Source organism: Schistocerca serialis, chromosome 2 (assembly GCF_023864345.2).
Source record: "Schistocerca serialis cubense isolate TAMUIC-IGC-003099 chromosome 2, iqSchSeri2.2, whole genome shotgun sequence".
In the NCBI taxonomy this organism is placed as follows: domain Eukaryota; kingdom Metazoa; phylum Arthropoda; class Insecta; order Orthoptera; family Acrididae; genus Schistocerca; species Schistocerca serialis.
The window spans coordinates 686,428,398-686,439,759 of NC_064639.1; the positions used below are offsets into that span (position 1 = coordinate 686,428,398).

General features: G+C 44.0%; 1 non-coding gene across 1 annotated transcript; it reads right to left on the bottom strand.

The window, feature by feature from the left end:
* Positions 1-2,450: 2,450 nt before the first annotated feature.
* Positions 2,451-2,527, bottom strand: Trnas-cga (transfer RNA serine (anticodon CGA)). Its single transcript has one exon. It is a non-coding gene; the product is annotated as a tRNA-Ser (tRNA).
* Positions 2,528-11,362: the final 8,835 nt, after the last annotated feature.

The window sequence follows — 11,362 nt, forward strand, 5'->3', positions numbered from 1 at the left end:
GCAGCCCGCATCTCGTGGTCGTGCGGTAGCGTTCTCGCTTCCCACGCCCGGGTTCCCGGGTTCGATTCCCGGCGGGGTCAGGGATTTTCTCTGCCTCGCGATGGCTGGGTGTTGTGTGCTGTCCTTAGGTTAGCTAGGTTTAATTAGTTCTAAGTTCTAGGCGACTGATGACCTCAGCAGTTGAGTCGCATAGTGCTCAGAGCCATCTGAACCACTAATGCTGCATCCGAAGATTACGGGTCTGTTTTCCTACTCATCCACATAACATACACTTTTCTACATTTAGAGGATAGCAGTATTAAAATAAAAGTGTACCAGTGTCTCTATTAAACACTTAAAAACATTAAAAGTACAAGTAACTACGTCACGGTCATTAAAACTCCCAAGGACACCATCTTCACTAAAGCTACCACAACGTACAATAGATCGATGGAAAGGCATCTGTCCGTAGAAGGTTAACGTTCACGGTCGGAAATGCAACAATTAATATAATATACTGGGCTGTTTTGCCGTCGTCGAACGGATTTCTTAAAAAAAAAAAAAAAAAAAAAAAAAAACAATGTTTCGTCCCCACCTGCGGAGCACATTTTCAAGAGGGATCGTAGCTTCTTTGAGTGACCGATTCACAACCTGGCTCGCTGCTGACTGCAGCAAAATTCCGTTTACCCGTGATACGGCGTAGCGGCTTGACGTCACATGCTTTGATTATCCGAGCGAAACTGGCACTTGTCGGTTGCAGTCGTCCGCTGTCGCTATCACTCCATGGTGGCAGACTAGTACACATCATCTTCAGTACCGGGATTGCACGCCCTCCTCCTTCCTGTCGAAATCCCTGGAGTGTTTAATCTCTATGGCTCTGTAATGCCTGTCATGGTACCAGCTTGTGGCTGCCAGTATCTCACTACATTTTCAGAAAAGTTGAATTATTTTTTCATGAGGAAGAGCTTCACAAATTGAGGAAGTCAATAACCCGTCCTACATCTACATCTACAATGATACTCTCCAAATCACATTTAAGTGCCTGGCAGAGGGTTCATTGAACCACCTTCACAATTCACTATTTTTCCAATCTCGTATAGCGCGTGGAAAGAATGAACACCTATATCTTTCCGTACGAGCTCTGATTTCCCTTATTTTATCGTGGTGATCGTTCCGCGCTATGTAGATAGGTGTCAACAAAATATTTTCGCATTCGGAGGAGAAAGTTGGTGATTGGAATTTCGTGAGAAGATTCCGTCGCAGCGAAAAACGCCTTTCTTTTAATGATTTCCAGTCCGAATCCTTTATCATTTCTGTGACACTGTCTCCCATATTTCACGATAATACAAAACGTGCTGCCTTTCTTTGAACTTTTTCGATGTACTCCGTCAGTCCTATCTGGTAAGGATCCCACACCGCGCAGCAGTATTCTAAAAGAGAATGGACAAGTGTAGTGTAGGCAGTCTCCTTAGTAGGTCTGTTACATTTTCTAAGTGTCCTGCCAATAAAACGCAGCCTTTGGTTAGCCTTCCCCACAACATTTTCTATGTGTTCTTTACATTTTAAGTTGTTCGTAATTGTAATACCTATGTATTTAGTTGAATTTACGGCTTTAGATTAGACTGATTTATCGTGTAACCGAAGTTTAACGAGTTCCTTTTGGCACTCATGTGGACGACTTCACACTTTTCGTAATTCAGGGTCAACTGCTACTTTTCGCACCATTCAGATATTTTTTTCTAAAGCGTTGGTCCACCTCTGGCCCTTATGTAAGCAGTTATTCGGTTTGGCACTGATTGATAGAGTTGTTGGATGTCCTCTTGAGGTATATCGTGCCAAATTCTGTCCAACTTGCGCGTTAGATCTTTAAAATCCCGAGACGGTTCGGGGGCTCTGCCCATAATTCTTGGGGAGAGATCTGCCGAACTTTCTGGCCAAGGTACGGGCTGGCAAGCACAAAGACAAGCAGTAGAGATTCTCACCGTGTCCAGGTCTGCACTATCTTGCTGAACTGTAGGCGCAGGATGGCTTGCCATGAAAGGCAACAAAATGGGACATAGGATATCGTCGAACTACCGCTGTGCTGTAGGGGTGCCGCGGATGAGAACAAAGGGGTCCGCACTGTCACTCCTGGTAGTCCAGGGCTTCACCAGACACATCTCCCCTGGTCAACGGGGCTCAGTTCAAAGAGGTACTCATCATTGAAGGCGACTCTGTTCCAGTCACTGAGATTACAGCCTGAAGCGTTTCAGCTTTCGTATGTGATGATAGATTTCTTTCCCATATAGGTCACTGATATAACTACATAGGCTTCTGTGGCGTATGTTATGATGATTAAAATTCTTCTGGGTGTTGTACTGCGTCAGTGTATAAAATACTTTAATTATAAACTATAAAAGCGATCCAGAATGAGATTTTCACTCTGCAGCGGAGTGTGCGCTGATATGAAACTTCCTGGCAGATTAAAACTGTGTGCCCGACCGAGACTCGAACTCGGGACCTTTGCCTTTCGGGGGCAAGTGCTCTACCAACTGAGCTACGGAAGCACGAATCACACCCGCTGCTCACAGCTCTACTTCTGCCAGTATCTCGTCTCCCACCTTCCAAACTTTACAGAAGCTCTCCTGCGAACCTTGCAGAACTAGCACTCCTGAAAGGCAAAGGTCCCGAGTTCGAGTTTCGGTCGGGCATACAGTTTTAATCTGCCAGGAAGTTTCATATCAGCGCACACTCCGTTGCAGAGTGAAAATCTCATTCTGGAAACATCCCCCAGCCTGTGGCTAAGCCATGTCTCCGCAATATCCTTTCTTTCAGGAGTGCTAGTTCTGCAAGGTTCGCAGGAGAGCTTCTGTAAAGTTTGGAAGGTGGGAGACGAGATACTGGCAGAAGTAAAGCTGTGAGTACCGGGCGTGATTCGTGCTTCGGTAGCTCAGTTGGTACAGCACTTGCCCGCGAAAGGCAAAGGTCCCGAGTTCGAGTCTCGGTCGGGCACACAGTTTTAGTCTGCCAGGAAGTTTTATAAAAGCGATGTTTTATTCAGGGCAAGACTGGTTTGGAAGGAGGAAAGGTGTCTATTTGCTGCAGACGATGGGTTTTGGTACGTCGTATTTGTGAAACTTGGCCCTTGGGTATAAAAGGCTAGTCAAGACGGAAGGGAGAAGGTAGCTGTTAGTGGACTAATCGGCTGTCAGCGATTCGCGACAGTCTGTAAATCAGCGCTTGGCTTTTAGTAGGTACGGTACGTTTTCCTCCTGGTGTGCGCGGAAATGCACTGACAGCTCACCTACAACAGATTGTTTAGGATTTCGCGTCCATGCTAACCCGTTGGACTGGGATAGCCGGCACCCCGAATGGCGGAAGTTAGTTTTGATATCAAGTCTCTCTTCGCCATTATACCTGCAGCGGAGAACATTTGCGTTCTACAGGGTCAGATCCCATTTGGTGTTTGTGATACTACGCGCTTATGGCTGTCATTAACGTACTTCGCCTGGCGGGGAAAACATTAAGAACATTTTGAAGGAGTAGCAATGGGCTACCCCTCTCTCCAGTCGCCGCGGATATCTTCTGGAAACTTCTGAGTAAACGGCCGTAGCTTCTGCACTGTTACGTCCCCGTTGCTGGCTACGGTATGTAAACGACACATTCGTTATCTAGCCACACGGATAAGCGGAGTTGGGAAACTTCCTTCAGCATTTGAACAGCCTGAACAAGAACTTGTAGCTCACCCATTGAATGGAAAACAACGGCGCGTTACCAGTTTTGGACATAGAAGTATATATAACTGTCGACAGCATAATGGAACACAAAGTGTACCGGAAGTCAAACCACACAAGTGAGTACCTGCACGCAGACAGCCACCATTACTCAGCGGCAGACGCTGACTGCCCGTGCCTGCCCGATAAGTGACACTAACAACATCGAAGAAGAATTGATGGAGCTAACCCACACGTTTCATGCCATTGTTTATGATAATATTATAAGAAAGGTAAACAAGGTCAGCCGGAATACAACAACAGAAGAAGGCAAGAAGAGCAGCTTCCGCTAGTGCATTTACCGTATGTGAAAGGCTTCAGTGAATGGTTAGACAGCGTCCTCCACTGACGAGGTTTCAAACCGATTTCCCGCAGCAGCCACAGGATCTGTGACATGATATGTTCCACCAGGCATGCAGTGAATGTCCTTCATACTGCAGGAGTGTATCAGCTACGTGCGCAATTGTCTACACAGCGGAGACAGGGAGGCCAGTCGGCAGGCCGGCCGCTGTGGCCGAGCGATTCTAGGCGCTTCAGTCCGAAACCGCGCTGCTGCTACGGTCGCAAGTTCGAATCCTGCCTCGGACATGGATGCGTGTGATGTCCTTAGGTTAGTTAGGTTTAAGTAGTTCTAAGCCTAGGGGACTGATGACCTCAGATGTTAAGTCCCATAGTGCTCAGAGCCATTTAAACCATTTTGAGCTAGTCGGCACACGAGGAGCAGAACATGAACGTTATGTGTGATCAGCGATAGCTGAGCACCACCTTGAGAGTGAACAGCTTATCATTTTCTAGGAAGGCCACGTACTGTCGAAAGAGTCGGGAACACGCTAACGCAAAATACAAGAGGCTACTGAAATTACTACGCAGCCTGACAACACTGGACATGGGCGCGACAGCCTATACAAAATACTATAAAGCAATTGCGAGTGCGTTTCTGCGCACACCAGAAAGAAAACGTGGCCACCAAAAGCCAAGCATTGATCTTCAGACTGTTGCCAATCACTGACAATCCGGATAGGCCACGAATAGCTTCTTTATTCCCCTTCCTTTTCTTCATGCCATTGTTTATGATAATATTATAAGAAAGGTAAACAAGGTTATATTTTCGGAGCAATAAAGATTTATCAGTAACCAGTCTGCAGTAAACACGGCACCTTTGCTCCTCCCAAACATGTTTTGACATGAGGAAGGGCGTTGTAATTCACTCGAAACGTCACTTTTTTATAGTTTATAATACTTAAAGTCTTTTATACAATGACGCTGTCGAACGCCCAGAAGAATTTTAATCATCGTGACACCAGTTGCGGGAGCCTACGTAGTTATGATAGGACTCGATTACTGTAAACCGTATTGTAAGACCGAGGAAAAACATGGTGGAATCGAAATAGCCCTAGGCCTAACCCTGGAGTGGCTCAAGATGAGGAAGATCAAGAAAATACACACATAAAAAAAAGTTTTGCGTCACCCCGGTTTCCAGAACTCCTGTGGATTTTGTATCACAGATACAGTCCCTTCGACTGTTCAGATATGTTACTAAAGCCGCCCAAGATGTAAACAACCATGCATGAGCAGCGCCGACATCCGATCAGTTCCAGTCATTCCAACAGGAAGGAGGTACATGGCTCGTATTGCCTGTAGTTCAACCATGCCTAGACGGCCAATACCGCGGTTCGATCGCGTCCGCATTGTCACTTTGTGCCAGGAAAGGCTCTCAACAAGGGAAGTGTCCAGGCGTCTCGGAGTGAACCAAAGTGATGTTGTTCAGACATGGAGGAGATACAGAGAGACGGGAACTTTCGATGACATGCCTCGCTCAGGCCGCCCAAGGGTTACTACAGCAGTGGATGGCCGCTACCTACGGATTATGGCTCGGAGGAACCCTGACAGCAACGACACCATATTGAATAATGCTTTTTGTGCAGCCACAGGACATCGTGTTACGACCCAAACTGTGTGCAATAGGCTGCATGATGCGCAACTTCACTCCCGACGTCCATGGCGAGGTCCATCTTTGCAACAACGACACCATGCAGCGCGGTACAGATAGGCCCAACAACATGCCGTATGGAATGCTCAGGACTGGCACCAAGTTCTCTTCACCGATGAGTGTCGCATATGCCTTCAACCAGACAATCGTCGCAGACGTGTTTGGAGGCAGCCCGGCCAGGCTGAACGCCTTAAACACACTGTGCAGCGAGTACAGCAAGGTTCCCTGCTGTTTTGGGGTGGCATTATGTGGGACCGACGTACGCCGCTGGTGGTCATGGAAGGCTCCGTAACGGCTGTACGATACGTGAATACCATCCTTCGACCGATAATGCAACCATATCAGCAACATATTGGTGAGGCATTCGTCTTCATAGACGACAGTTCGCGCCCCAATCGTGCACATCTTGTGACTGACTTCCTTCAGGATAACGACATCGTCCGACTAGAGTGGCGGGCATGTTGTCCAGACATGAACGCTATCGAACATGCATGGGATAGATTGAGAAAGGCTGTTTATGGACGACATGATCCACCAACGACTCTGACGGATCTACGCCGAATCGCCGTTGTGGAATGGGCAAATATGTGCCAACAGTGCCATGATGAAATTGTGAATAGTATGCCACGACGAATACAGACATGCATCAGTGCAAGAGGACGTGCTACTGTGTATTAGAGGTAGCGGTGTGTACAGCAATCTGGACCACCACCTCTGAAGGTCTCGCTGTATAGTGGTACAATATGCAATGTGTGGTTTTCATGAGCAATAAAAAGGGCGAAAATGATGTTTATGTTGATCTCTATTCCAATTTTCTGTACAGGTTCCGGAACTCTCGGAACCAAGGTGATGTGAAACTTTTTTTCATGTGTGTGTTAGCTGCTGGCACACTTTTTTTTAATTTAATTATATGGCCTTCGGTTTTCTGACCGTAAATTCATCACCAAATGCAAATTCTTTCTCCTGGAGCAACATAAAAAATAAAGATTAATTTTTTTAAGAACAGTAAAATATTCTACCTTCACCTGCAGTCAGATAATAACATTTAAATAGCTGTTAAGACAAGCAAGTTGCTTGGCTATACACGATAAAAGTTACGAGCGCTTGTCTTTTTAGCTACATTCTGGTAGGGCTATTAGTAGATTTAGTGAACGTAAGTAACCATAAGCATGTGCAAGTTGTCGCAAAATCAAAAACTAGTTCCTCATTTATTTTATGGGAGCTTCTTCAGTTATCATAAGCAAATCATCATGAATGGGTAAGACCCATACCGGCTTGAACTGAGATGAATTGTAACTCATATTGTTACGCTCCAACATACTGCGCAACGGTTTCAACTGCATCTTAACTCTGCACGACAGCCTTTCTATACAGCCTCTCTATAGTGAAAGGCACTAATTTGCTAAACTACTCATAAAAAGTGGATCACGTGAATATTATTAAAGCAAGAAACATTATGATATAACGAACGTAAGCGCTTAGCAAGTTTCGCTAATGAGTATTCCGTGGCTAAACTGTGTGAATAAATCATCAGTCCCATTTATATCGTTTATTTTGTCAAGAGGGAGACAGGTTCAGGGGTCCGGACCCCCGCCCCCTTTATCCTACGCAGAAAACGCAAGTATTTCCCGAATACCCGCTTTGTGAAACCCCGACCCACAAGTAAGTAGTCACGCACCACACTTGGTTGAGACAGCAATAAACCGTGTTGTGATGCAACAAACTATAGTACTCTGAATTGGGGATTCCCTTCTCCCACTTCTCTGGCACCTCCCCCCCCCCCCCTTCCTCCCATTGGTATGCGCGCCAGGACTGAGGCCAGTCGGATGTGTATCTTTGCTTTGGACTGTCAACAATTAACGGTGAAAGTTTCGGGCATCGTGAATCAACCGGGCTTAAAATTCGCGTGCGTGTGTTTGATTAGTCACATCTGAAAAAACTATGGAACGGACAAGTCAAAAACCTCTTTTGTGATTCGATCACCAGGGACGGCTTTCTTGAGTTTATCTACGTAGAAGATGTTTCAACTCAAGCACTGGCAACAACGATCATAGCGGTTCTCATATCTTATAACTTGGATATGTATAAATTTATTGGGCAAAGCTCTGATGCCGCTGCAGTGATGAGCGGCCGGTTACAAGGCAACAACAATTGCAGAACGATACCCAAGGGCGCAATTCGTACACTGTGTGACGCACGTTCTTAATTTAGTTCTAGCGCATTCATGCGATATACCTATGATACGCAACTGTATTGGAACTACAAAAAATGTAATAAACTTTTTTCGACAATCTCCATTACGCGCAACACATGAGACACTTCAGGATGCTGCTAATAGCGATGCCACTCAAGTATACCAACTGCAGACCACCTTAGAAAATAACCAGTTTATTGTGTCGCTAGTTATACTGACTCAAGTTTCTCATATACAGCGAACCTAAAAAAAAGCAATGCAGAAGTTCAATGTGGACGTGACCAACACTTGGAGCTATGCGAAAACAAATAAACTACTTTGCAAAACATTCGGAATGGAAGTCAATTCTCAATCCTTTCCGAGCAGGCAAAAACACGAGCCCAAAGACAGTCGTTCCAAGAACGACTGGAAGGCAAACCCTGCACAGCAACGTACCGGGAGAAACTGAGGAAATATGTTACCACCGAAACGTATTTTTCCCTTTTATTGAACATGTGATTGCGGAACTCGATACTCGTTTTAAATAATATAAAGAAACGATCGAAGGAATTCAGATGCTTTTGTCTGAGAAAACCAATAATGACTCCACGACAAAAGAAAGTTTTAAAAAGATAGCACAAATATTTTGGGTGCAAATGCAGGCACAGTATTTCTGAGTGAATATGAGATATGCCACAATCACTGGAAAACGGTAGGTCAAACATCTGCCCCTGCAATATAAGCTAATGATCAGTGCAATGAACAGTTTTTCCCTTTGATAAAAAGGTCCTCATCATTTTAACCACACTCCCAGTGTCTACTGCTACTCCAGAAAGATGTTTCTCCACTCTAAAGAGGCTAAAAACCGCGTTATAAATAAAATGAGAGATGACAGACTTACTGGTCTTGCTCTAATGAGTGTTCATCGTGATCTGGCAGTGCAACTAGATTCCGAGGAAACTATAAATAAGTTGGCAATAAGACGTAAAAGGCTAAATATAATACATTAAATTAAAGCTATTTTTGTTATTTATGAAATTACAGTAACTTATGACCTTAAGTTACAGCTAAATGCCAAACTGTCACCAGCTTATATATAAACAAAGAATACTGTAATAATATTATAATATTTTATTATATAATACAATTAATTGCATAATTTAATAATATATAAATACTTAACAATTTTAGATTTGTTTCCTTTGTCATCCATAAGACCTTATTATATACATTATATATTTTTATTTGAAGGTGCCTAGATTAATCAGTGCTTGCCTGCAGCCTTACCTGGATTCTAATGCACTTATAGGATTTTAATTTCCAACTGATTGATTTTATTGGTGGTAAACAACCGTGTCTTTTTATGGTGTGAATGAAGTTAGCGGCAAAATCTAGCTTACCTTCCTAAAGTGCAGCGATGGCAGCCCCCTTTTAAGTGCTATAGGTACGTCACTTCATATAGGTATGACGAAGTTACAAAAAGGAGTAATCAGTGGGCACACAAAGACAATTTGATTGACATTATGTGATTCATCATTCGGTCGTGCGTCCAAGATAGTATTATTTCTTGTTTCGATGCTTCGGCTGATAACCTCACAGGTGAGTCGCTTGCAGAATTTAAACACTGTAGAGAAAACGCACGTGCGTCAGAGATAACAGGAGCGGCAGTCATAGATAAAAATTTATGCGCCTAACAGTAAAATAAAGCAAGTGCAGAGTCATAAAATCCACAGTGCCCACATTTTATGCGGCTGATTGTTATGGATGACATGTGTTGGAATGCCAAGCAGTGGAGACTCAAAATAATTTTACCTCTGAGAGCGCAGACGCGAATTGCGTGGTTTCTATGTCCTCCACGTCTCCACATCTACAACTAGATGTGTATTTTCTACCAACTGCGAAACTGCTATGACTTAAATTCATCCGAGGATTACTGTGTTTAAGACATTTTGGAAATAATGAGTTTTTGGTTTATATAAGAATAAAATGCAACAATCAAAGTAGCAATTTCTTTTCTTTTTGTTGGAGGTGGACGGTTTGGATTGCAACGACCATCAGTCGACCAAAATTAAATTAACCGGACTCCACGGAGAGCCGGTGTCCGGAGCCACTATGTACTAACAAACGGTAGCCGACAACATCTGCATGTCTCAGCAAAAGGGTACGAGTGAAGTCCATGCGGAGCTGAAATGGTTCATATGGCTCTGAGCACTATGGGACTTAACTTCTGAGGTCATCAGTCCCCTAGAACTTAGAACTACTTAAACCTAACTAACCTTAGGACATCACACACATCCATGCCCGAGGCAGGATTCGAACCTGCGACCGTGGCGGTCACGCGGTTCCAGACTGAAGCGCCTACAACCGCTCTGCCACTGCGGCCGGCCCCATGCAGAGCATCGGCCTCGATACAGTCCTGGTAGAAATGGCTTCCTGATTCCACACATTCAGATGGCCGACTCTATTTGATATCTCTCAGACGCTTTTCGCCTTTTTTACTTTACGGCATCTTCAGTGGGATATAGAATGATACAGATTTGTTTCTTATATGTGTTATTTGTAGATTTAAAACATTTCACGTGTCGGTTTTAAATTAATAACTGATTACTTACAGTTCTACGTGGTTTTGGTTGTAATCTGCGTTTCCTCTCATCAGGTCACATGCTGGAGGTTGCACTAAAACTTCATTTATGAAACGTAAGGACGTTTTCATGTTCCGAACTTTTTTTCTTCGGCGTTTTCGTATTTTTTTCCCTTATTGTCGTGGCGCACTTTTAGTCTTCTGTCACATCTGTAGATATTTGATCTTAAACAGTGATTTAAAGACATAAATACTTCGAGTTCACTATATCTCTTATCCTGTTTGGTTTGTTTACGTACATGTTGACAACCTCACAGAGTACATTTTATTGATTTATGTTTATATCTCTGTGTGTGTGTGTGTGTGTGGGTGGGGGGGGGGGGGGGGGAGTAAAGAATGTATATACGTATGGGTAAGTATTGTCTGTAGTAGAGAGGTAGAGAGCCTGTCTGAGGACGAGTGGGTTGGTGTGTTGGTGGTTATTCAGTGCGATTTGTAGAATACTGAATACGAATGTAATGGATGTCAGAGAGTGGCTGGAAATTTTGGTGTTCAACTGATACGAGTATTGGTTTAAGTGTTTTGTGGAGGGGTTCATGGACAAGTGAGTGGAAAGGGGTTGCATGGCATTATCATTACTATGATAATAATGCTCTGTTGGAATGTTACGCAATTATTTTACCTATTGGTGTCAGCAAAAAGTTGTTTGCCATGTGTACTTGATCATTCAACAGGATTTTCTTTTCTGTTTTGTTTTCTGTGTGTGGTAATTTTCTTGCAAGGTTAGGACGTGTTCTTTAATGTTGATACCTATTAGTTTGATATCTTCCTCTCTACTGGCTGGTTTGTGATTATGTCCTCTTGAGTGTTCTGCAAACGTGGACCGG